At 45.2% G+C, this 23,554-nt stretch overlaps 1 long non-coding RNA gene across 1 annotated transcript in view; it reads right to left on the reverse strand.

Annotated features, from left to right (window-relative positions):
* Positions 1–561: 561 nt before the first annotated feature.
* The window catches only part of LOC135365423 (uncharacterized), a 37,845-nt gene continuing 14,852 nt past the window's right edge, over positions 562–23,554 (reverse strand). Inside the window, exons 3-4 of the long non-coding RNA XR_010413246.1 lie at positions 22,340–22,403; positions 562–1,017 (exon numbers count right to left, since the gene is read on the reverse strand). This is a non-coding gene — a long non-coding RNA (uncharacterized LOC135365423). The remainder of the gene's footprint in view (positions 1,018–22,339; positions 22,404–23,554) is intronic.

Below are 23,554 nucleotides of genomic sequence, written 5' to 3' on the forward strand. Positions count from 1 at the left end.
AAAATATTTTTAAGTCTAGCAAAGCAAAACCCACATATAAGCCCACAGCCCAGGGGAAATCACTGGCAACATGTTGGTGTATTTTCTTCTAGTCTTTTTTCTATGTATGTTTTACATAATTGAGATCATATTGCACATTCAGCAGTTTTATTTTTTGTTTCCCCACCTTAACACTGTATTATGAGCACTGTCTCCACATCATTGCAAATTCCCTTCCCACAGTAAGTTGTGTCATCTAGTGAGCACCTACGGTTTGCCTTACTTCACAGCTGCCCACATTCTGTTTGTGCTATATTGCATTTCCCAAAGGACTTTCATGGAGAAGGACAGATGTGATGATCCCCAGTTGGCAGCTGAAGAACTGAGGCTCCCAGTTCAGTTAATTGCTCCAGGATGCCGGGGCAACAGAATCAAGGTGAGAACCCAGGTCATACCCCTCCCATTCCAGACCCTTCTACCACCCCACAGGAGACACAGCACACTTTGAAATGCAACCCTCCACCCCCTGCTCCACCAGTCTGACAAACTCAGACAACTATGTTCAATCATTCCAGGGTCTGGAAACATCCAAGTTCATGGAGAGAGGTGGAAATTAGCAGCCAAAACGAAGGCAGAAGGCAATTTTCCTGGCAACATGACTGTCATCAGTCACAAGTACTGAGCTCCCAGAACAAAAGGACCCTGACCTGGGGACTAGAGTGGAAACAATAAAGGACAAGACATGTTCTCTGTCCCAGGGAACAAAACTCCCTACACTAGCAGTGTTCTCATCACAGACCACTTGCCTGTCCTTTACCTATAGCACAGGTAAAAAGGGTAAAGGGTTTGAGGTCAAAAGAGTTAGGTTCAGATTCAGGTTTGCCTACTTCCTAGCTGTGTGATGTTATGCAAGTTACTTCACTTATCTGAGCTTTACTGTCTCCATCTATAAAATCGTGAAAGGAAAATACTTGCCTGAGAAAATTCATTATGCCTTTGAGAAAGTTCCTTTGCCTCTCTCTGTGTCGGTTTTCTCATCTGTAAAATGGAGATGATAACAGCACTGACCGTTAGGGTTATTGTGAGGATTAAGTGAGTAAATGCACACAAAGTGCTTAGAACAGTGCCTGACAAATAGTACACACTGAATAAACGTTTGCTATTATTATCATTGGCACAGAATCAAGAGAAACACTCTTCGAATCCCACACACAAAACGAAGAACAAATGATACCCTAATCTAGAGATGAGGAAACCAACTCTCAGAAAGATGAGGTGTTTATCTGGAACCCTGATGCTAGCTGATGGCAGCTCCCGGACCGCTATTCCAAAAGCAAACCTTCCCTCTCCGGGTCATATTCTAGCTGTCGCAAGCTATCAGCCTTCTGGCCAATTTCAGCCCACAGGCGTGTTTTGTTTGGCCCACACAGTATTTTTTTTAACTGAATTTAAGTGTGATTAGATGGGCCTAGCACACACTTGTGAGGGTCAGGCCTAAGCCCTCCTCTGGTGTTTGTTACTCACAGCCAAGCAGCCAACTACCCTCATGAGCATAGGCTCATATGGCGCCAGTCACACAACACATGGTATAGACAAGTTCTGGAGACTAAAGATGAGCACAGGCCAGAAGGGCAGGGGAGAGGTAATCAGGGAAGCCTTCCTGCAGGTGGCTGTACATGAGCTAAAACTTAGAATTAGGGAGTGGGCTTTGTCCAGAATGGAAGGGAGGGTATGAGGTAGGGCAGATTACTTTAGCATTTGGGGACTTTCAGGGATGATGAGTTTCCTTGGCAGCGCTTCCCCAGGCTTTTCCCTTAGTCAAGAAGAGAAAAGAAATAAGCTGCCCCTTATTTCAGATGAGGCCATGTGACTCAGGAGGTCCAGAGTCAATACGCATTGTCAGTGTTTGTTGATGAATTGATCTGTGTCATCATCCCTGAGTACTCAGCACCATGCAAGGCACCTGGAAAGAGATGTGATCACATGAGCCGAAGTATGAACTAGGGCTCCTGCCCTCGGTGATAATAGCAAGAATAATAAGGATAATGGCAGGGTCTGTAACAGGCTTTTGTTGTTGTTGTTGTTGTTGTTGTTTAGGGTGGCACTTCCCAAGGTAAATTCTCCAGAATGTGAATAGGTAGTCTACCAGGATGGAATCTGTCACCAAACCATTTGGGAAGACATTGGGTTTAAGCAATGTAAAATAAACGTTTTGCTGTGGGATAGCTCGGGGTTTTTACCATTCATGGTGAATCTCTCAGAAAGAGAACATTCCCCAAACTCATATAATACAGAGCAGATCTGAGCTGGGTATTTGTGGAACTCCCTTTGAGAAACACTGACTCCCTTTCTGGGAGTGGTATAGACAAAGGGATGTAGGAAGAGGTCTGCCTCCCCGCTCTGGCTCTGCTGCTACTTCCTATGGAAACAAGAAAAGTCTCTTTTCTTCTCTGGACTTTAGTTTTCCATTTAAAAAAAGAAGTCTGAATGTTCAGGAAGGTTCTTCGTATCCTGGCAGTTTCTAACATTTTATTGATTTATTTGAAAGAGAGAGAGAGCACAAGCAGGGGGAGCAGCAGGTAGAGGGAGAGGGAGAAGCAGACTCCCCGCTGAGCGGGAGCCCGATTCAGGGCTCGATCCCAGGACCCTGAGATCATGACCCGAGCTGAAGGCAGACGCTTAACCAACTGAGCCACCCAGGCATCCAGGTGCCCCAGTTTCTCACATTTCATACCTCTCTGACAGAGGATGAGTGCTGGTCACAGGAATGAGGTGGGAAAAGGCCATGGCAAGCTGATGAAGATGCCTGACTATGTGTCCCAGCAACAGTCACTAGATCAGAGAGGTTTGCCAACTCCCACAGGGTCCCACAGCACTTGAGTTTCTAGATCTGCAACACATGGTAGGAAGAGAGAACCTCAAATAATGTGAGTGGCCTCATTACTTAATGTGGATAAAGTGCATAGAGATCAGTAGATAAAGATGAGGAATAGCCAGGCTCATTTTGTGTGAGTAGCAATGCCTGATGTGTTTTCTGCCAGCCTCTAGGGTGATGGGGCTCCCGGGGGGCCCCTCAACCAAGAAAAGCAGGAAATGTTCCGGCATGCCTGCCACTCTCCTGCAAGAGACCCTCCGGCGACTCTGTAACACAACAGGAATAAACTCCAGACCTGTCACCTCAGCCCGCAAGACCCCATGTGCTCCAGACTCCATCCACCTCTGACTCTTCCTCTCTGCTCCCCTACCCTGCCCTTGCCCTGCACCAGCTTCTCAAACACATGGAGCTCTCCCCAGCCTGGGGGCTCTAGGGCACAATTCCCATGGCCTAGACCATGTGGCCCCCAACACACACACACACACACACACAAACACCATACACTTCCCATCCTTCAAGCCTCAGTTTAAGCTGCACCCCCTTCTCAGAGAGACCGCCCTAGATCGACTTGGCTGGAGTACTCCATGTTCTTCATACCACAGATCACAATCTCTGACTTTATGTGCTTATCTCCTTTTGCCCATTTTCTCCAATAATGTATAAACTCCATGGGACTGGAGCTTGTGGCTGTTTTGTTCACCCTGAATTCCCAGTCCCAAGTAGAGTGCTTCACACGGTAGGCACTTAAAGTTTGGTTGAACGAATGCTATGTGGCCTCTGGCAAGTCGCTTCCCCTCTCTGGGCCGCTGTCTCCCCACGTGTGAAAAGCAGTGCTTGAATGAGGTGCTGCTGAGAACCTCTGCAGTTCTGACGGTGGTTCTGTGACTAATATCTGGGCCCTGGGCCCAGGAGTGAGTCTGGTATGCTGCATTTACCACAGCGCTGCACACGGCGCGCTGCTTTAATCAGGCGGCAGACACCCTGTAATTTCATGTTTGCTGTCCCTCCTCCCCAGTCCCTGGGCTGGGAACAATGCTGTCAGATTTCCAGGATGATCCCTGCACAGCCAAGTGGGAGAGGATGTTCAGTCTGAAAACTCAAGGGCCAAGAAGACTTGTCACTGTCGTGATAGGAAAGACTGGACTCTTTGGGAGTGTTCAACAAATCCTATAATCTCTGGGTAGAAGGGACCCTCCAGGACGCTTGGCCTGGCCATCTGCCTTAAAAGTAACTGCCCTCTAAACCTTGCTCAGTAGTGATCATGATCACCCAGATTCCACTTGAAGTGCTGGGAACAGGGCCCTCACTGACTCTTAGGGCCGCTCATCTCACCAATGAATAGTTTTAGGAAGCCCTTTCAGCAGCATGGTGGAACATGAGGCAGTGTAGCATTAGGGGCAAAAGTCTGGGCCTGACGGGCCCGGGAAGAATCCCCGCTCTGGCACCTCCTTGCTGTGTGAGCTTGAGCAAGCCATGAACTGTCTCTGTGCCTCCATTCATCTTCTGCAAAATAGGGAGAACCCTCGTTGGGCTGTTGGGAAAATTACAAGCATTAATGCGATTATGGCGATACAAGCATTAAAGGCGATACATGTCTGTTTTTATTAACTACTACCTATGAGAGTTCTCCTTGTTATTATTGTTTTTAGATCTTCTTGGACTCTGTTCTTGGGATTGGTAGATTTGTTTGCAAAAGAGACAGCGGGGCCCAGTCGAAAGACACAGGGCTGGGAATCCAGAGGGGTGGGCTCGCTGGTAATTATGAGAATATTTACTGTATTTACTTTTCCAGGCTTCGGGACCTCACCTGAAAAAGGGAAAGAGAATAATCCTTGTCCTGCTTCCTGTCGTAGAACTGATGTATAGGTCAAATGAGAAATAAATACGAAGGCTTTGGGAAGTGAAAAAATGCTCTGTGGATGTGAGGGATTTGTCTAATGTTGTTGGAGAGCACTTTTGTCTTTTAGCAAGGCACATCAGCTCCCAAACAGCAAAATTGGCTAAACTCAACCTATTTGGCAAACAGTGTGTTTTTGATACTTGTTGTGAATTTGAAGCTAATCCCTTCAGAATCTTCCTTCATTAATGCACTGGAGCAAACAAATTTGAGAAGGATTTATTTATAAGCATTTGGTACATTCCTACAGGATGCAGGGCTCGGTTTGGCAGATTTCTGACATCTTTGTTTATTGTTGTAATTATTATTTCTTCAGTTTCTCTTCTTCTGGAATCTGATCGGAAGGATCCAGGTGGGGTGCACTCACTTTGCAAATGTAGGCAGGACACAGCAGCTCTCCATAATTTCAGGAAGTCTGGTGTGACCTCTTTCAACACCTGTCATGTCAGTGGGCCTACAGCGGGAAGAAGCCCCCTAGAATCGGTCTTACTGTACAGATCAGAAACAGAGGCTCAGAGAAGGGAAGGTACTTGCCCAAAGTCACACAGCTGGTTCATGGCAGAGGCTTGACCAGGTAACCAGGTCTCTTGACTCCAAACCCCATACTCCTTCCAACAGTTCTATGGAATCTTGTGATTTCTCTAAATTAGCTGATTGTGTACCAAAATCTTACAATTCACGGGGGTTCACATTTGTCAAAACTCATTGAACTGGGGGTGCCTAGCTGGCATGGTAGGTGGAGCATGTGACTCTTGATCTCAGGGTTGGGATTCAGGCCCTGCTTTGGATGTAGAGATTACTTAGAAATAAAACCTTAAAAAAAAAAACACCCAAATCCTCATTCAACTGTACACTTAAAACCTGAACAGGGGGCGCCTGGGTGGCCCAGTTGGTTAAGCGACTGCCTTCGGCTCGGGTCATGATCCTGGAGTCCCGGGATCGAGTCCCGCATCGGGCTCCCTGCTCGGCGGGGAGTCTGCTTCTCCCTCTGACCCTCCCCCCTCTCATGTGCTCTCTCTCTCTCTCTCATTCTCTCTCTCAGATAAATAAATAAAACCTTTAAAAACAAAACAAAACAAAACCTGAACAGGATTTGGGGTTAAATTTAACTCAATTTTTAAAAATGATAACATGGTGTAGCAGAGTCCTATTTCATGAGGGAGTCGGTGTCTAAGGCCAGCATTAAGGCAAAATTAAGCCCTTCGGCTGGAGCAGCATGGTGTCTTAGCTGGTGTTTCTGCAAGCATTGTTAACAGCCTGCTGCTGCTTCAGAAGGTCCAGATGAGAGGCTGACTGCCGTGGGGGGGGCAGGCTGTGACCGAAAGAATGTAGCTCTACAAAAGGAGGATACGGGGTGTGGGGAGAGGCACAAGTGGGAACCAAGACTGTGAAGGGAATGGTAGTTTGGGGTACTGCACGCACACACGCACACACACGGGCCTCCCTGAGCAGGTCCTGCTGCAAGTTAACAGAGGGCCTCAAGCTGGGGACAAGGATCCGAGGGAACCTGGGACCCAGCATGTGAGTTAAGTCAGGAGAATTTCGGGGCCTCTGAGGGGCAGGGCTGAGGGGACGAGGTTGGAGCAGGGCTGGAAAAAGCTGGCACAATGGAGAACCCCTCATTCAAGAAGTGAGGGCTGCGATGGGGAACCAAGGAAGAAGGAGATAAACAGCTGGAGGACGTTGAAGAGAGACTGTTTGGAGGTAGCCTGGTTTTTGAGGAGAAAGCAAGTAGCCTCAGTTGACCTGCCGCAGTGTGGCAAAACTAGTAACTATCTTTTAATAAGTAAACAACCTAGGGGCGCCTGGGTGGCTCAGTTGGTTAAGCGGCTGCCTTCGGCTCGGGTCATGATCCTGGAGTCCCGGGATCGAGTCCCGCATCGGGCTCCCTGCTCGGCAGGGAGTCTGCTTCTCCCTCTGACCCTCCCCCCTCTCATGTGCTCTCTCATTCTCTCTCTCTCAAATAAATAAATAAAATCTTAAAAAAATAAAAATTAAAAAAAATAAGTAAACAACCTAAAATGTGGAGTGATGGAGTTGGAGGTTAATCCACAAAGCAGAATATGTTTAATGAGATTAGATCTGATACGTTTCAGAACAATTTGTTAGTTGTTTCTGTATAAAAAGGAAGATTCCAGGCTGCTCAGTGTCCAAAGGGTTTGTTCTTTTGAGGACTTGAAATATTTTTCCTAGAGCTGTATTCAAATGATACATTTGTTCACCTCACACCCCTTTGGATGGCTACTATCAAAGAAGGAAGGAAGGAAGGAAGGAAGGAAGGAAGGAAGGAAGGAAGGAAGGAAGGACGGACAACTGTTGGTGAGGATGTGGAGAAATTGGAGCCCTTGTGCACTGCTGGTGGGAATGCAAAATGGTGTGATTGCTATGGAAAACCGTATGTAGCTTTCTCAAAAAATTAAAAATAGAGCTACTATATGACCCAGCAATTCCACTTTTGGGTATTTATCCAAAGGAATTGAAAGCAGGGCCTTGAAGAGATATTTGTACACCCATGTCCATAGCAGCCATATTCAAAATGGCCCCGAGGTGGAAACAACCCATGTGTCCAGCAATGGATGAATGGACACACAAACGTGGTATTTACCTACAAAAGAATATTTTTCAGCCTGAAAAAGGAAGGAAGTTCTGCCACATGGATGAACCTTGAGGACCCCCTGCTAAATGAAGTAAGCCAGTCACAAAACAACAGATAGGTATGATTCCATTTATATGAGGTATCTAACGTAGTCAAATTCAGGGGCGCTTGGCTGGCTCAGTCGGTGGAGCATGAGACTCCTGGGGTCGTGAGTTTGAGCTCCATGTTGGGCATAGGCACTGAACAAAAATAATGATAAAATGGTCAAATTCATAGAAACAGAAAGTAGCCTGGTGTGTACCGGGACTGGGGAAACAGGGAGGGGGGAGTTGTTTCATGGGTATAGAGTTTCAGATTTGCGAGATGGAAAAGCTCTGAAGATCTGTTTTACAACAATGTGAATATACATAACACTACTGAACTATACACTTTAAAATGGTAAATTTTATGTCAGATGTCTTTTATTACAACAAATAAACAAGAAACCAATACATTTGCCTGTAGACCTCCCATTACTCACTGAAAAACTGCTGGTTATAAAACAGCCTGTTCAGTGTGATCCTATTTTTGTCAAATATCCCTTTCCATTCTAATATATAGTCATTATTATCATAAGAATATATACCAAATGATTAACAATGACTACTTCTGAGTACTGATTTTGTTCTTTTTACCATCTGTATTTTCTAACTTTTTTTAAGGAAGCATTTTGTTCCTTACTAAAACACCAACAAAAACTTCATCCCATTCCAGCCCCTGTCTTTATGTCCACAAAATTTACATAAGCAAAACTCATATTCCTGAGGTTTTATGGTATATATATAATTAGAAAGCATTGCTAATAATTTTAAGAAAACAATAGCAATAGTAATATTTCCTATGTAGGGCAAACTTAATCTGTGCTCAACACTTGGGCTTTTCATGAATTATCTCATACAATCACCCTTCAAAGTAGGTACCACTATTAAATCCATTCTGCAGATGAGGAAGCAGAGGTTAAGGAGCTGGTACAAACTCATTTATAAACATCAGGGCTGTGTTGAAACCCACAACAGTCTGATCCCAAAGCCTGTGTTTCTGATAGCCTGGCTATTCTGCTAGAGACACATTACGTACTCACCTGGCATCCTGTGCATGGGTCCCTTCAGCAGTCATGAACATACAATTTGTGTTATTTACATTGTTCAGTCAGCATCCCTACCACTCTCCTGATGGTTGTAGGATATTTGTTTCTCAGATAAGGCAAAGGTCAACCTCCCTCCAGAAATCCCAAGCCACATTACATTCCAGATGGGTCCACAAAGAGCAAATGAATGAGCCAATCCTGGGGATTCTGAGTGGTTTGAGATTGTGGGACTGTATCCAGGACATTCACCTTATTCATGTAGATACTAACTCTACTACCCATTACAGCCAAGCAGGACACACACACACACCTCCCAAGACCAACTTCAACCTGAGGAGGGCAATGGGCAGACAGGAAAGAAAGGCTGTCAAAGATGGTAATTGTAATGATATGATTTCAAAAGAATGATTATGATTATGTAATTAACACATTGTATTCAAACATTTTCATCTCCAAGGCTCTCTGAGAGTCTTACAAATTGTTTAAATATATATCACATACATTGTTGAAGACAAAATCTATAGTTTTATTTTTTATTCATTTTAATTTTTTGAGAGAGAGAGATTATGGGGGATGGGGAGGGGCAGAGGGAGAAGGAGAGGGAGAATCTTAAGCAGACTCCTCGCCCAGGGTGGAGCCCAACATGGGGCTTGATCTCACGATCCTGAGATTCTGACCTTAGCCAAAATCAAGAGTCGGATGCTTAACTGACTGAGCCATCCAGGCACCCTGAAGTCTAGAGTTTTAGAAGATAATTAAAATTCCTTTGCCTTTGGAATTAAGAGAATTGCCTATGGGATGAATATAATGCCCACCAGACACTTAAATAGATCTAAACTCGGGAACACTGAAAATAGGGCTGGAAAGGATCTTGACAAGCAGTTTGTTCAAAAAAGACAAATAAATATGTAATAAACATAATACCAATTTCAAATTCCCTGCTCATGGTGGAAATTATTAATGAATCACAGCACTCTTTTTCACTAAGCCCGGACTTTTCCTCAGAATCTTTCTCAACATAGCACTTCAGGCAGCCACCACCACCTAATCAGAGTCAAACCCTATTTGCCATCCTGGAAATTGGTCCATTCCCATCCCTCCCACGTGACAGAGAGGGGACTGGAGTTCAGAGAGGTAAATTAACTTGCTCAGAGTTACACAGCTGGTAATGCAAAGCTGAGGTTTCCATATTTTTGCTTTTTTCTTCATCTCCACCCCTGCCTTTTTGCTCTGTTCAGAATATACTTAGTAGATCATATGTTTTGCACCAGATTCCTCTTTCCTGCTTGAGCTGTTAAGAATGCCCCTACCAGTGATTTGCCCAGCAGCAGCAAGCCTATTGCTTAAAATCTTTGTGTGTTGGGTGTTTTCTTTTTTCTTTTTTTTAAGATTTTATTTATTTGACAGAGAGAGACATAGCAAGAGAGGGAACACAAGCAGGGGGACTGGTAGAGGGAGAAGCAGGCCTCCCACAGAGCAGGGAGCCTGATGTGGGGCTCGATCCCAGGACCCTGGGATCATGACCTGAGCTGAAGGCAGATGCTTAACGACTGAGCCACCCAGGCACCCCATGTGTTGGGTGTTTTCAAGTTGAAAATGGAGACAGTCATGTGGATTCATATTCCTGCCTCTCTTACTGGCAAGCTGGGGTGCTCTTTTGAGAAATGTGAGCTGGTGTTGAAATTTCTGTGACTGTAGGGAAAGGGTCAGATATGTTGAGAGCATCTTCTCTAGGTAAGGTGTTGTGCTCCTACTGCAAGGTGGTTTTGCTCCAGAGTATAAAAATGAAGTAAGACATTGGCTGACTACAGGGATATGGCCATGGTGAGGCTACTTGGAAGGAGGTGGCATTTGAGCAAGATTTTGGAGATCAAATGACTAAACGTTTCTTTGACTATAAAAGTAATATATGGTCATTTTACAATTATTTGGAAAGACAGAATATTGAGAGGTAAAAATCACTCCTATTTCCTTTACCCATAAGCTATGTCAACATTTTATTTTTCTCTTCCAATATCTTTTTACTCTATGCATAGATATTTGTTTTTTTCCTCCTTTCTCATGGTTGTTAATCTATGTGTGTCATTTTATATTTTGATTTTTATAAAGTTCTTTTTTTAATGGAACATGGAGGCCAATGCAGAGCTTGAACCCACAACTCTTAGATTAAGACCTGAGCTGAGACAAGAGTCAGACGCTTAACTGACTGAGCCACCTTGATTTTTTAAGTTTTAATATACTATGAGAGTGCTCCATAACCCATTAATTATAAGAATAACCAAAAGAAATGTGAATGTACCCATGTTCACCCAAAGGCATGTGCAAGCAGCACTTTTCAAAACAGCCCCAAACTGGAAACAACCTGAATATCCATCAATAGAATAGATACATAAATTGTACTATATTTCCCAAATTGAAAAGTATACAGTGATAAAAATGAACTATAGCTACACATAGCAATATGGATGGATCTCACAAATACAATGTTGAGCAAAAGAAGCCAGGCACAAAGGAGAACATACTGTATGATCCGGTGATATAAAGTACAAAACTAACCGTTATATAAGAGGTCAGAACAATGTGATGTGATGAGCACTGGGTGTTATACGCAACTGATAAATTTTTGGACACTACATCTGAAACTAATGATGTACTATAAGTTGGTTCATTGAATTTAAATTAAAAAAATATGTCAGAACACTGTTTACCCTTGGGGACATGGCTAGTGACTGGAAGGTACCATGGGGGTAGGCATCTGACTGTAGGTAATACCAGATAAGCCCTTGGTAAAATGTATTGAGCATTTCTGACTGTGTGCTTTTCTACATATGTTCTACAAGTTAATAAAACATTAATTAATTAAGTAGCTGCAGGTAAATACATCCATCAGGTAGAGAAGGCCAAGGGTATTACTTCAGGCAGAGGAAATAGCACAAAGAAATTTGCCAGAGTGGGGCACAATCCAGCTTGCTTGCAACATTGGTATTACAATATTTTGCCATAAACAAATGACCCCAAAACTTAGGGCTTAAAAACAATGACATTTACTCATAATTCTGAAAGTTGGCAGTTTGGGCTGGGCTTAGCTAGACAGTGCTGTCTCCTCTAAGGTCACTCAAAAGACTGTAGTCAGAGAGATAGCCTGGGGCTAGCTAGCCTAAGATGGTCTATGCTGTTTACCCTTTTTGCCTGCTGCAGGAAAATGAATCTGGGCCCTTTCTAGATTTGTTTTCTTTGCCGGCTGGCAGGATGCTCCCTCTTGTCGGTAGTAGAGGGAGCAGGGGAGACATTAAAGTAAGAAAGCGTTTTGCTTCCTGGTGTTAGTATGCCAGCTCACCAGCCTCCTGCGGCGTGCATGGGTCCCCCATGGCCAGCTCCTGCAGAGCATGGCTTCTGCAGCATCAGGCTCTGGCAATACACGTGGCCGGCAGCACCTGGCAGCCAACAGCTTCCCCAGGAATCTCTCTTAAGTGATTTTGTAGCAGAGTGTCCCTGGAGAGACATTTCCCTATGAATGGCTTTCCTGGAATAAGAGAGGACACAATTCCAGCAACTTTCAGAGGATGGCCTGGCATGGTACCACAGTGACCTCTCTGCCATTTGGAGGCCACAGCCATGTCCTCTGTGATGAGATCTGGATCTCAGCCCTGGGGGCAGTGGGGGAGGCTCTTCTTCAGGTGCTCTATGTCCACCCTAGGGATAATAGGGGCTCCTTATATTTGCTATTCTTGTATTCTTTAGAGTTCTCTTTACTTATTAGTCAGTCCTAATTCTTTAAACTTTTCCTGTTCAATGTACTATATGGTTTCTCTCTCCTGGTTGGACCCATGCCTCACTCATCTGTCTGGTTGTTGGTGCTGGCTATTGACTGTGCCTTTCTCTCCAAACGTCTCCAGCAGGATAGTCTTGATTTTTTTTTTTTTTAACATGGCAGCTGTGTCCCAGAAGGTGAATGCTGAAAATATAAGGCTTCTTGAGGCCAAGGCTTGATGTAATGGGACATTACATCAGGTTAACTGATACCTATCAGTCAAAATAAGCCATAGAGCAAGCCCATATTTAAAAGGAGGAAAAATAAACTCTATCGTGGCAAAGTCACATTGCAAATGGGCATGGGCACAGGAATGGTGGGAATGTTGCAGCCATCATTGCAAACAATCTACCACAGCCCAACAGCATCAGAAACAGCAGAATACTTCTTGAAAGTCTATTCCTTGACTCTGCTCCAGAGCTGCTAAATCCAAATATCTAGGATAGGATTTGGGAGCCTAAAATTTTAACACTCCTCCTCTCCTCCCACTCCAGCCCAGGTGATTCATACACATAATAAAGCCTGAGAACCATTAATCTATGCTCATGCAATATCTGGTCTCATTCATCACTTTGAAGATATTGTTCCGTTGCCTTCTGGCTTTCATTATTTCTGTTGAGAAGCTGTCAGTTTCATTATTACCGCCTTCAAGACTTCCCCTTATTTTTGGTTTTCAGCAGTTATACCATAATAGACCCTAGTTTAGTTTTCTCTTTATTTATTCTGTGTGGGGTTTAAAGTGATTCTTAAATCTGTGGCTTGATGTCTTTCATCAGGTTTGGAAAATTATTGACCATCATAAAATATTGCTTCCAGTATCACTTCATTTCTCTGAGTCTCTCTTCACTTCTTCCCCCTCTCTTCTCCTTTCCTTTCTTTTCTTTTTTTCCTACCCCTGTCCCCACTTTGCTCCCACTCTCCCTTGGGACTTCAATTATACATAATTAGACATTTTCATCATGGTCCATATGACTCTCTTCTTTATTATATGTGCTGTAGTCTGGGTACTTTCTACTGACCTATCTTTCTGTTCACTAATTTTATCTTCAGCTGTGCTTAAGATACTGTACTGTTATATCCATCTAGTGACTTCTTAATTTCAGTTATTGTATTTCAGGCTTAGAATTTTCATTTGATCAAATTTTATTTGAAGTTTCCTTGGTAGATTCTAGTTCTCTGCTGAAATTCTCCATCTTGTCAATTAATTTCTTGAATATATAAATCACATTTTAAAGTCCATATCTTAAAAAAAAGTCCATATCTTATAATGCCAATATCTGGATCTTCTGTGGACTTATTTCTATTGTCTATTTTTTCTTCTGGTTTTTGGCCATTTGATTTGCCTAATGAGATTTTTTGAAATTTCTCATTGAATGTTAGATATCGTGTATAAAAAATTATAGGAAAATTTGAGACCCTAAATCTTCCTTCAGAGAAATTTTTACTTTTGGCCAGCAAGGGTCTTCTAAGTTTTATAAGGGACTGAGTTGATTATATGCTAGTCTCCAGTTTTGTGGGGCTGGTCTATTTCTGATTTGCCTCTAGTCCTAGGGTGGAACCCTTTAGGAGTTCCATTTGAAAGCTTGGGGTGTCTATTAGGGACACTTCTATTTGGTGGACCCTGAAATCCATTTTTTATATCTTAGTTTTATGACACCTTCAGATGTTCAGCTTCTGCTTAGCTTCTTAGTCCAACCACAAATCTGACGGCATATGAGAAATGGCCTTTGCCTTGAAGGGCAAAGTGGCAGCTGAATATGGACCGTACCTCTGTGCATTTCTTTTATCTCTGGAATCTTGAACCCTCAGGTCCTTGTTGCTTTGGTAGCTCTCTAATGCCTTCAAACACACACACACACACACACACACACACACACACACACACTTATTTGTTCAGCGCATTTAACAATTCTCGGTGGAAGGGTTGGTCTTCAACAAGCTATCCCATAATTATTAGAAATACAAAATCCTTGCTCATCTAACATTTATGTTATATTTTTAAGTGGGAAGAAACTATGCTTTACTCCTCTCTATAGTACCAGGATAGAACCTGTGTCTTTAGACTCTCCCTTTCCCCACCTTTGCCCACACCACCCCTAAAATTTCTCCTGCTCTAGGGTTAAAGCATTACTTCCCGACTTTTCCTATCATGTACATGATAACATTTGGATACCACTTGGGCTGTGCTAATGAGGTTGTTAGAGGCCTGCAGGTGACTGTCTCATCAGGTTTGGGGACTCTGGCTGCCTTAGGCTCCACCTGGCCACTCAAGACCTGAGGGCTCTCTATTTCAGCATACTTATAACCTGTCTGGGGCCCTTTGGGTTAAGATGTTGACAGCCCCAGGTAAGAGCCAACATTGCACTGCCCAAAAGTGACACATTAACGCATTGTTGGTAAATCAGTCCTGGACCAGTTATTCAGTCTTCTGGTAGGAGTCCAGAGGCCAGAGCCCAGAACATGGAGATTGGGAAGAAAATCAGATGTCGGCTCCAGTCCAGGCTCTGCCTCAAACTCATGGGACTTTGGGCAAGCCATCACTCTTTTCTGGGCCTTACTTTTCCATCTGAAGCAAAAAAGAATTAGACTAGAGGAAAGAGCTACATGGTCCCTTTTGGCTCTGACATTCTAAGAATCAGGGATTCTGTGAATTCCCCATCCCTCAGCAGTATTCTTTTCCTGGTGACCTGGTTCCTGCCTCTGGTTCAGATAAGTGTAGCAAATAGTAGATTCTCTCTGACTGTGCAGGTGCTCCCAGCTCTCCCCACACATTCCTGGCTGGTCTCTGAAATTAGCCTCTGCCGGCTCCTGACAGGGGGCAGAGCCACACCTGCCCCAGGCCCCCATCAATCGAACTCCTCTGAGTCCTGTGCATGTTCAGCTTCCTCCTGCCCTCCAGATCAGCCTCTGGGAGAGAAGCACTCCTGGTTTTCTGAATCATCTCTTCTTCCCACAGCTCCCAGGGCTTGGGAGAATCAGGTGGAAAAGGCAGGGAAGACTCCAGCAGCAGGGCCACAGCAGCCTCCTTGCAAGAGGAGGGAGGGGGGACTGGGGGGGAAAGAGAGCGTGGGGAGCCTGGAGGCAGATCCTGAGGAACCTGGGCTATGATGCTCTGGAGGCTGGAGTTGGCCTGGTGTGCGGGGAGGAGACATCATGGGCCTTGAAGCAGAAGAAACTTACAGTCACAAAGTACTTGGGCTCCATGGAAGGCAGACTGGGGCAGAGAGAGAGAGAGAGATGGGGGGGCTGTTCGAGAATGCAGGCCAGAGACCATGACATGGCAGTAGGGCCAGCAAGAAGGAAGAACTGAGGAGGTCAGTTGGCAGACTGGATGACTCCTGATTGGCGGTCCAACCACAAATCTGACTGTGCCACGTGCTGGGCAGCCGGGGTTACACCGCCCTGGGTCAGCGGGACTATCTGCTTTGTCAGTATGGGGAACAAGACCTCGAGGAAGAGCAGAGAAAAGGGTCTCAGGCTTAGAGACAGATACATTAAAATCCCTTCAATAGCTCTTTATGACTTTTTCTTAAGGAAATGTTTTCTCATTTGGCCCTCCCAACACTTGTCGGTTTTGCAAATGAGAAATTTAAGGTAATGGCACAATTAGAACCTCGAATTCAGGTCTCCTGACTCTTGGCCCCACGCTTGGCCACAAAAATGGCTTCCCTGAACTGACTGGCAGGCAGAGAGGTGGTGGGAAGTTTGCCCCTGCCTGGCTGCTTCCCACTGCCTCCCCTGCACTCCACAGCCCCAAGCCTGCCACCAAAAGGCAGCGTGCCTCCAGCACCTTCCTGCCCCTGCTCCAGGCTTTGCTCCCTGTTGTATAAAGAGGTGGGTGGAGCCAAGTGAAGGTTCTTGACATTCATACACAAACAGGTGAACCCATTCTTATTTTAACAAAGGAATCTTACGAATCACTAACGTGAACTCAAATAAGAACCTTCTCGGGCTGAGGCAAAGGTGGCTACCTGGTTGGCTGGTTGTCTTGACTGCCCCCACCATCTGACAGCCTCCGTGACACTATCAGAATCCCCAGGGTTCCACGGCCCACAGTTTGTAAACCACTGGACAGGAGGACTCCTACTTGAGCATCCTAGAGTGAGGGATTCTCCACCTGGGTCCACAAATAGAATTGTCTGAACTTGGAAGGAAAAAATTCCATCTTTATTTTCACTAACCTTTAACTCAAGTTAAATACTTTGTTCCATTACAAATGTCAGCAATGACCACAGTAATACTGACAGTTCCTGTGGCTGAGTCACTAAGAGAACTCAGATATTTCTGTATCACATAGTTGTCAAAGATCTTTCAAAATATCATTTATGCTCATTACTTTAAAATGACAATAGTTATTATATCTGCTGCCAGATCTCATTTTTAAGTTATTAATAAAGAAGTACATATTATTGGGACACCTGGGTGGCTCAGTCAGTTAAGCATCTGCCTTCGGCTCAGGTCCTGATCCCAGGGTCCTGGGATCGAGCCCCGCATCGGGCTCCCTGCTCGTCGGGAAGCCTGCTTCTCCCTCTCCCTCTGCCCCTGCTTGCACTCTCTCTCTCTCACACTCTATCTCAAATAAATAAATACAATCTTTTTTTAAAAAGTACATATTATTATGTCATACAATTTTGATATGTATTTTGATAACTGTATTTTGATAGGATTGGTTTTCTTTACAGTCCTATGTGTTTTCTTTTGTGCATTTAAAAACATTCTGAAAAGGGGTCCTTCCGGCTTCACAGATTGCCAGAGGAGTCCATGGCATCAGTAGGTTACAAGCGCCTGTCCTAGGACTTCTCTTCCAGAATGGAGGGGGCTGGGAGCTTGTTGAAGGCTCTGCCAAAAGAGGGCATGTAGGACCCAGGATCCCCGGAGGCCCCATGCTCCAACGTGCACACTCTGAGCCCGAGGAAAGTGAAACAGGAAAGTGGGGCAGGAGCAAAGGGACTCTGAGAAGTAGAGCAGAAGGCATCAGGCCCAGGCTGGCAGGGCTCGGTCTAGTGGCACAGAACTGAATTCCTCAGCCCCAACCCCAGCCAGGCTTCCGGCACTGGTCCGAGCCCTGTTTCTCATTTCCCCACCCAGTTTCAATTGTCTTCTCTGAGCTAATACAGTGGAATCCACAGTGGCCTCAAGGTGAAGAGAGACCCTGCTTCCGGATCGGACTCTTCCTTGCCTTGCTGAGTGACTTTGGGCAAGTCACCTCGGTTCCCCAGTTTTTGTGTTGGTATAATTGCTGGCATAAGTCCTGCTACAAGCCTTTGTCAAGTCCACAGTAGACATCGCTGATAGATCTCAGCATTGATGGTTCCATGCTCATATGCAGCTTCAGAAGCCTTTTCAACCCTCTACCAGTTGACTGTAATTAGCAAATGAAGTGAACGTATCTGCTATTGTTGGACTAGATGATCTACACATTTCCATCTGTACTAGTCCGTCCGTGTCTCTAAAGATCTGATCCCAGGAACTCGAGTAAGACTAGATAGAAGTACAGACTTCTAAAGCGCGGCTATTTCTCACTCAGAGGTGTGTGCGTGTGTAACAGGAAAGAGAGAACATTCTTAGCTGGGCTGTAGATTTTCTCTTGTACACTCTAGAGCAAAAATGGGGTCAGAACAGGACACTCGGATGTTGAAATCTCAATCAGGCTTCCCAGAAGAGATGAGCCAAGGCACATGGAAGTCGAACTCTGAGCAGTGTTGGGAATGGGCATCATGCCAGGCCCTACCTGCCCCCAAATGTCTCCTGTCACAAGAAGCATCAGATATACAGTGCAGCAGAATGATGGTGACAAAGAGTGAATAACACCCACCACTCCTAGTGTCACTTACATGGCCATACATCACGCACAGCCACGTGGTCAGGACGTGGAGATGCCGGAGACGTGTTGTTTCTCTCCCAAACGGCACAGAAAGCCACTTAGAAAGTTATTTCAGAGTGTTCACTATCCCAGGTTACAGCTAAACCCCAGACAAGTGTTATAACTTACTTAAGGTCACAGAGTTCAAGCGCTAGGACCAGGGCCCAGGTCTCTGCAGACCTGTGGGGCTGGGCCAGCAACATAAATGAGAGAGTGCAGGGTAGATAGTAGGGAGTGATGGGAACTGTGGCAAACTAGGTCACGTGTTCTGTTGCAAGGCAGCAGTTGATTATCAATTTAAGTTGATGGTTGGCATGGGAAGGTGTGGACCTAGAGGGCCCCATTCTCCTGATTTTTAAAGAGAAGTTTGAATCGAGATTTTTTATATTAAACAGCTCCATTTTCAAATGTTGGCATCTAAATTTTAAGAGGTTAAAACAAAACACTGTGTAGACCAAACAAATTGGATCTGGGGACTTTCGTATTTGGCCTGATTTGCAACTTCTGGTGGAACAGGTGAGAGCTAAGCCTCTTGATTCAGCTGTACAAAGACCCGAGTCATGGTTCAGCCATTTGTCAGCTGAGCAATCTTACTCAAGATCTGTAGCCTCTCTGAGCCCTGCAGCTTTCATATGTAAAATGGGAATACTAAAATGGACTGCTGTACGGATTAAGTGAGATCATGAATTTTAAACAATTAGCACAATCATTCGATCATAGTAGGTGCTCAATAGATGTAGCTCCTCCACCAAAGTGCCTCTAAGCTTCACAGTGACCAGATGAATACCCAATCCCCAAGGCACCCCAGTCCATCCACCTCAAGCTTATTTTTCTGCATGGTCTCGGTGCTCAGTGTCCATGGAACTCTAACGTAGATACGCAAGGCCCTCAAACATGCTCACACATACCCTGCATACACCCTCGGGAGGATTTAGAGATGGCAAGTTTGGTTACCAAGGAAAGATGTTTAGGAGACTTCCCTGGGGTGCAGCCACAACCTTCTAGTGTTGTTTAGAAGAGAGGACTGCACAGTGCAGGGCGTTGGCCAACATGACCTGTTGGGGGCCTTCACAGCATTAGAATTTTTCAACTTGAATTTTGTTAGCTCATGTGCACAAATACGCATGCACATACATGCTCTCACACACCATCTGCCCAGAGCCTGGGCAAGAGGGGCTGCCTTTCCCGTTCCTGGGAAACTTCTATTCTAGCTCTCACTCCACTCATTCTCCTGCAGCCTCACTGGGAAGGGAGGTACCATCAAGACCCTGAACCAGCATTCCCTGAGACTGATTTGCTCATCAGGGAGCTGTGGGAAAAGGGACAGGGCAAAGAAGCTCAGATGACTGAATAGAAGGACCTTGGTACCTTATCTGGGCCCCTGAAGCAAAAAGTGACAACAGCCCCCTGGACTCAGGGGAATGGACTGGTTCCAAAGACCTGCTCATCCAATGTCTCCAGGAGTCTCCTGCCACCCCCAGATGATGGCAGGGCTGTGAGGGGCTCCATTTCATGGATGGGGAGACAGACTCAAATGTTTTGCTCTGAATCAGTTTACCCAGTCCACTCTAAGGATCAGGAGTCCTCCCGATTTCGGACTCTCTAATGGAACAACTTTGTGGGTTCTGAGTCCTTGTCCTAAGCTGAACCTCAACTTAACACCACCACCACTACCACTTAGCCAGCCAACACTTTTGATATTCCTCTACTTCTACCTCAATTTAGAATTTAGAAGACACTGAGGCAGGAAAAATGACTTACACCCAAGGTCACCAGTAGGTCTTAAAGTCTGTATTTGAACTCGAGATTGACTCCAAAGTGCACGTTCCAACCACATATTACACCGCCTCATGCATTAGGGCCACATTCCCAGCCTGGGGTTCAGTTCCAGGAGTCAATACCATGACTCAGTGAGCTGTTTTCCCCTGCTTTGTGTTTATATGAGTCTGTATTTCAAAAAAGTCCCAATAAATGGTATTGTAAAAAAGTAAAAGAACTTAACAAGCAACAACAATCCCATCATAATTGGAATAATTCTTTATCGTGGAGGTCACATTTTATAAAACATCCATTACTCTATTTTGTCAATTCTAAAATGCATGTCTATGGGTTTTTTGTTTTCAATCTTTGAATTTGGGAAGCATTTTAAAATCTGTGGGCTCTGAGCTTCCAGGATATACACAATTTTATTTGGTCCTAAGAATAATCCTGGTAGGCAAGCATTGCAAAGATTACAATCCCCACTTTACAGCTGGGAAAACTGAGGTTCAAAGAGGTTAGGCAACTTGCCTGAGGTTACAAAGCCAGTCAATGCAGATTAGCCCTGTGTCCTGATTCTCAGCACAAGTTGGGTCCACCATAAGCTCCTGGACTCCAGATACTGTGCTCACACCTATCTGTTTACATCACCCCACTGGCCAACCCCTAGCAGAGGACTGAAGGACACCTCAGCTCTCCCATCCAGGGTTTTCCAACCTCAGGCAGAGGGGTATGAACCCAGTGTAGGGTCCCCTAGGAGCAGTCCGGCCCCAAATAGGAAATTTTCAGGCCACAGGATCCCACTTTCAAGAACACATCCCATATATTGTAGAGACCAAAGCCGGGTTGGGGTGTAACAAGGCAGTATTTCTGCCTGGTGCCCTTATAAACCACACAAGCTAGATCTAGGGGCTCTCACCTAGGATCCCCATTCTCTGAAAATTGCCCTATTTCTCATATTTCAAAAGGCCAAATGAAAAGCCAATATTGACTCTAGATAAGCTCACACAGGCAGACTAAAACACCACATTTCTTTGCTTTTGGTTTAACTTACATCAGCTCAATGGTATCACTGCGGTTTGTTCCTGCTGACCAGGAAACACTGATTGGCTAGTATAGGGTCCCAATTAACAAAGAAGGGGAAAAACAATTAATGATATTATGTAACAGGTACAGCTTGGCAGACAAAAGTCTTTCAAAACAAGGGGTATGACAGGGGAAAATAAGAAAAGGAGAAAGCTGACATGAAAATTAGAGCTCCTCATTCTCCCAGATGGAGCACCTGAGGCTCAGAAAGCTGGAGTGACTCGCTCAAGGTCACACAGCAGGGCTGGAACCAGCACCCAAGGTTTCTGCCCTTCTGGAGAAGCATCTTCCCACCAGACCCTGCTGGGCTGAGGTTCAAGAAGCCCAGATTGTCAGGACTCACCAGGGTTGCTGCAGGGGGTCAGGACAGGGAAATGGCTTCTCCTTCACACCTGTGGGCTCCTTCCTGGTGGGCAGTTGCCAAAGCCACGCTGTCTTTCCTCCCTCTGCCAGGGCAGCGAGGCATGGGAGCCTCCTGGAAAGCCAGCTCTGGGCAAGGTGAAGGAGGCCTCTCTGAAGAAAGCACCCTCCAGGACATCAGATGACCAGATCCTGGGGTCCCGGGGTGGTCACGGAGGGCTGCATTACAAGCTGCCTCTGGCCCCCACCGGGGAGCTCTCCAGGTGGTATGGCTGGTTTTCCTGCTAGGGACTGGGTGCCTTTAAGAGAATGACTGCAGTTCATTGGCTGAGCAAGGCTCGCCCTACCTCTTTACCTGAGCAGGTGAGAGAAGCAAGGCTAGGGGAGGGCTGGGGACTCAGGTGAGAAAACAAACCATGGCAACCAGCTGGCTCTCCCTTCCTCCACAGACAGCCCTTCCTCCCTGGGCTTCCTTCCTCATCCCCGCCCCAACCACAGGACCAGCTGGAGGTAAAGAAAGGGCAAACATTCTGCAAAGTGCCTAGTGCCATTCAGTTCTCAAAGCTTCACTATCTCACAGTAACCCTAGACCAGAGTTATTTGTATGTCTTCTCTGTCGATGGAGAAACTGTCCTTGGAGATATGAAATGGCTTGTCCAGCTCACGCAGCTCTTAGAAAGAAGGCTGATGGAGTAGGAGGGTGTGAGGACCCAAACCTGAGTCTCCTGCTTTTGACTTTCCATACACTGCTCCTGGACCACACCACCTCCCTCTTGGTGAGGCCTCTGGCAAGCCACTCACTGCCTCAGTTTCCACATCTGTAAGATGGTACAGTCATGCTTGTATGTGAGTCTCCACTCAATTTATTGAGTGTATCATAGACGTAGAGCTAAAAAGGACTTGGGGGATTATCTAGCTCATCCATTCACGTGGGAGGCATACCTTCATTCTGCAGGCATTATTCTTCAGCAATTATTATGTGCCATACCTGTTTGAAGTCCTAGGGCTACATCAGTGAACAGGAAAGTCAAGGACCTTATTGAGTTTGCATTCTAGAGAGAGGAAAGATAGACATAAACAAGTAAACAGGTTAGATAGGTTAAAGTACCATGAAGAAATAAAATAGGCTGATATGATAAAGTAATGGAGGGGCTATTTTAGATTATGTAGTCATAATGATATTATGTAACAGGTACAGCTTGGCAGACAAAAGTCTTTCAAAACAAGGGGTATGACAGGGGAAAATAAGAAAAGGAGAAAGCTGACATGAAAATTAGAGCTCCTCATTCTCCCAGATGGAGCACCTGAGGCTCAGAAAGCTGGAGTGACTCGCTCAAGGTCACACAGCAGGGCTGGAACCAGCACCCAAGGTTTCTGCCCTTCTGGAGAAGCATCTTCCCACCAGACCCTGCTGGGCTGAGGTTCAAGAAGCCCAGACTGAATAATAACAAGGTACCAGTCATTAAAAGAGCTGGAGCAAGAGTGTTCCAGACACTGGGAACTGCAAGTGCAAAGGCCCTGAGGCAGGTGTATTTGGAGGCTCATTCATTATGGAGGGAAACTGAAGTCTGGAGTTCATCAGCACACTTGAGTTACCAATAAAGCAATCATTCCACGAGCCTACACTGCTTTTACCTCATGTTTCTTCCACTCTGTAGACATGTGTAAATTCCCAAAGGGCAAGGGCTATAATTTCAGTAGTTTCCTACATTGAGGAATCAAATCCTGACCAACAACATAGGACTAAAAATCACAGCAGCAATGCAAACTGCCATATGGTGACACGGGGTCAGCACAGACCCTTCCTGTTCAATTCCTTTCCATTTTTGTTTTCAGAATTTTTTACTCTGATTTTTAAAAAGGGCTGCCTGTTTTCAGCCATCATGTTGGTGGGAACACTGGGATTGTTATTCTGAAACTGTCGGATGGGTAGTGTGGGGTAAAGCAAGTGAGTTTCCTGTTGGTGGTGTTGAGAACCAGGACTTTTGGTGTGAGAGAAAGGAGAGGCAAATGAAAGACAAAAGGGCTGAAGTAAAAATTTTACAATCCCGGATTTCAATCAGAAGTCCCAGTGTGAATTTTTGATGTAGCCGATCTGAAAACAAGCACCAGGTTTCCTCTTGTTGTCAGGTCTGGAAACAACAACCAACACTTGAGTGAGCACCTTTAGTCCCAGATTGTGGTCCCTAAATACAATTTTCTG

The sequence above is a fragment of the Mirounga angustirostris genome, unplaced genomic scaffold, assembly GCF_029215605.1.
Source record: "Mirounga angustirostris isolate CCGP_5_RB_7025 unplaced genomic scaffold, mMirAng1.0.hap1 SCAF_7, whole genome shotgun sequence".
In the NCBI taxonomy this organism is placed as follows: Eukaryota; Metazoa; Chordata; class Mammalia; order Carnivora; family Phocidae; genus Mirounga; species Mirounga angustirostris.